Source organism: Haemaphysalis longicornis, unplaced genomic scaffold, assembly GCF_048455015.1.
Source record: "Haemaphysalis longicornis isolate Haplotype H1 unplaced genomic scaffold, Haemaphysalis longicornis Haplotype H1 scaffold_1, whole genome shotgun sequence".
Classification (NCBI taxonomy): domain Eukaryota; kingdom Metazoa; phylum Arthropoda; class Arachnida; order Ixodida; family Ixodidae; genus Haemaphysalis; species Haemaphysalis longicornis.
In genome coordinates, this window is record NW_027526203.1 from 212398365 (window position 1) to 212402094 (window position 3730).

The window sequence follows — 3730 nt, forward strand, 5'->3', positions numbered from 1 at the left end:
CCGGACTGGTTAAGTTGCCCACAATTCTTTTTTCATCGAAGCATGATATTTGATCATATTTCTGACTAGTGAATCAAAACGTTTAAGTTCTAGTTTACAAAAAAAATGCCACTGGTGTTTTTTACAAATTTTCTCCCTACACCGCTCGTATTTCATGTTTGGTTATGAAGCGTTCCTTGATCCGGGCATCACGATCAGTCTCGTTCAAAGTCAATCTTGTTCGCGAGTCCTCTTCATTCTGTTCGTTGAGACGAGCAGGTAAGGCTGTCTTCACTTTGCGATGTAAAAGGCGAACTTCGCGGCGCTGTCCCCAAGGGCGGGTGGAGAAGTTTCCCGTCGCATTGTGCGACGTTCCTTTGTGTAGCATCCCCCCACGGCTTTTTGTTCATTCAGACAGGTTTCAGCCGCAGACAGCGGCTGCGGAAAGTTGCTTGGAGATCCACTGCCTTCTCGCCCCATATGAGAGGGAAAGAAAAAAGGGCAAGGGCTCAAGGGGTCTTTTCTCGCCACTGCCGACCCCGTGCGCACCCAGCTCCAGTCGTTACACCGGATCGTTTACCTGGAACACTGCAGTTGTAGACGTAAGTATATGCGCAAGCGCATGCTTGTTCAGTCGTAGCCTGTTAGATGGTGTTATATCTTTCTCCGTGGTCTGTCCAACCGAGACCCGTTTATCGCTGGATATTCAAAACGAAGCGCCAGGGGCGGCGTTTGGGCAATGTAAGCGACATACAAGGAAGGTGTGCAGGAGCAACTCGTGAGTATTCTGTCACGGCGACAAATTGGCCGAGACCGAACGACAAAACGGATCGCCGGGCGGCAAAAGTTTCCGAAATCGCGTCTCATCGTCGCAAGTGTGAACGGGCCTTATATGTTTGGTGAACTATATAGTAGGCAGTATTGATGGAAGAATCGATGTTACGGGTACGTTGCATGGAAACGATTTTTGTTCGTTGCATGGAAACGATTTTTGCGCGCTTTGTGCAAAGCAAAGTGAATTCGGATAACTAACCTCGCCCACACTCGAATGATCTTCACTTCAGCCGGGCAAGTGAGGTAGCGGCTTGGGCACGCGAAACAAAATAATGTGCGTGTCACGTTAGTTCGCTGTGCGAAATTTTGAAAAAAAAAAAAAGCATTACGTTTGCCCCTAATTGCCTGGCGATGCGATAATTATGTTGGGAACGCCGGGGTTCCTTAACGTGAAAAAAAAAAAAGGGGGGGGGGGGGTGCAGCCAGTGCAGCTACTTCAGAATGTAGTCGATACAAATGCAAACGAACAGGTCAGAATGCACCCCTTGGTAGCCTATTTTGCCGCTGGTTAACTTAGACGGTATGACGGTGTACCTATCGCAAAAAGTTCGTCAGACTTCTGGGATATATTGTTAAAAGCTGCAAACCTGAGCCTTTCGTCGTAGCTTTCTTCGCTGGCGAGTAAGCAACCAGACAACCTGCGTGACTATACAGCCAACTTTGTTAGAAAGGGACACTTTGAGGGCTGAAGGTGTCACAGAGGGTTGGAAAAAGTGCGCTGTTCGAGTACATGCGTTCGTTTGCGGCTCACATTTTTGAAATGCATTAAAGCAGCATAGCGCGTTCTTGAGTTGTGAGAAATGCACCCCAAAAGGCTGGTAAATAGCAGCTGGTAAAGAGTCGAAGTCACTTTCATTGCAGGCTATGGTTTTCAAGATACCCTCAAACAGGGAAAGCCGCGGAGTTCATCCACGATGAGTGCCAATCCCGAGACCATAGAAACTGGTAAGTAAATATTGTGTAAATGGCTAGCGGGTTTAGCGAATCAAAATGGAAAAGCGAATTCAATCGATAACGCACAGCACAACAGGAGCTGAAATGACCAGGGCAGGTGCCACTTTCAACTAAGCCGATAAAGATCCGAAGGGGGGAATTGGGGTTAAGAGGTGTGGGAGGTACTTGGTCATGCTAGCGATCACCCACTCCCTCTAAAGGGAACCGTTCCGCCCAAAAGAGGTCACTCTGGATACAGAATTTTGCCTACTGCGCGTACTTTATCAGAAGTTTGGAACCAACACGCTTTCATTGGGGCCGCATTGATCATGCGCAGCCGTCGTTCGCCGAAATAAAACCGACATGCTTCGAGCAAAAAGGCTAGTTCTAGTACTTTTCATCGGTGGTGCGGTTTCGAACAGCTTGAATCAAAGGCTTTTACAGCCGTGGTTCCAGGCGCTCTTCCCAACTTTTGAAAAATCCTGTAAATGCTCAGCAGTGATGAATAACAGGGTGCGTTTCATATGACGAGGTAACAACGCCGAGCGTGAAAAAACAAAAACCATGGTTAAAGTGAACGCTAACAAATTTAGTGGCTGCAATGATACGCATGGCTTTGACTGAAAAACAGAACCTTCCTGCATTCGTGCAAATAAAAAAAAAAAGAAGAATGCCCGGGTTGTTGTAAAATGCTCAAATTCTTCCTCCTTTCTTCCCCTAGCCTGTTCCAAGCATGTATTAAACATGTCACACAACTCTTTTCAGTGCTGAGGAAGACTAGGATCGAAGTTGTTCGTTTATGAGTTCCCACTTTGGTTCCCTTTATTACGTAAGTAAACTTGGACCATTATACACATTCGGGTTTAATGGGTGTTTCTTTTGTGTGAACCATCTGTAATACCTCTGTAGCACTTTGCGTTCTTTTTAGGTGAAAGATCTGCCGGACTGGAGGAGCAAACGTCGCTTCTACAACCAAGCGAATTTTCAGATGGGTTGTTTTGATTGAGGTAGCGGTCATCTATATACAGTTGGACAGGAAGAAAAGAAGAAAAAGGTCCGAGAGGTTAGTATCCGTTCCCGAGTAGTATTTGGTGAGTGTAGAAAATTTCTGAGAGCATATTTTGATTTGTTTTAGTAGTTCAATTTATGAACTGCTATGCAGCCCGTAACTAGTCGCGCCCTATGCTTTCCAGCTGCTGCTGGTGTGACGCAGGTCACAGTCGATAGCGGGCCACATCATTGGTGACTGGATCCACTTTGCGAATATTGGGCTTACAGGAACCCACAAGGTTAGCAATAAACTAATATTCTCAAAATTTAATAGTGCATTTATATTTAAATGATTTTCATCCTAATCTCTGCCTAATAAAAATACATGAACCATGCAGAAGACACAACACTCCGCTAGCGAGCGACTTTGACGAACAGTCACTAACCTGTATAGGTTACTGACTCGGGAGATTCAAGTTGGGAGTCAGGTGACCCAAAATTTTGTGCGCTTGCTTTCTTCTGGTCATATGGTTAGCACGAGTTGCTGCGTAGCTGCTTGTTCAGTTACTCTCCTTTTAGTGCGTGCGTGTGTGCATGTGCGTGTGTGTGCGTGTGTGCGCTCGTTAACTAAACAAATCCTTAGGCGGCGACTACTTTTTCGCGCAAAAACCGCCTACTGCCGCAGCGTACTGAAGTAGGAATTGTTTGCTTTTTCCACACAGACGCAGCCAGCCCCTGGATGGAGCCTCCTCTCCTGCACAGCAGCAGCAATGGAATGTAAATAAAAAAAAAAATGTTGTAAATGTTGTAACCATGCAAAAATAAAATAAAATTTTATTTGAAATTTCACTTTTCCTTGTTATTTTGAAAATGCTTTAAAATATACCGGCAAACGTGGATAACAGAAACAATGCTCCACGATACACATTCCACACGTTTGGCAAAACGTCACTGTAACGTTCCTGGTCCACATTCTGAAAAGGTTTTGCAACGT

General features: G+C 45.5%; 1 long non-coding RNA gene across 1 annotated transcript; it reads left to right on the plus strand.

Moving 5' to 3' along the window:
• Positions 1–1683: 1683 nt before the first annotated feature.
• LOC144168236 (uncharacterized) lies at positions 1684–3520 on the plus strand. The gene is made up of 4 exons (XR_013322168.1): positions 1684–2575; positions 2675–2809; positions 2940–3035; positions 3135–3520. It is a non-coding gene; the product is annotated as an uncharacterized LOC144168236 (long non-coding RNA).
• The last annotated feature ends 210 nt before the right edge of the window (positions 3521–3730 follow it).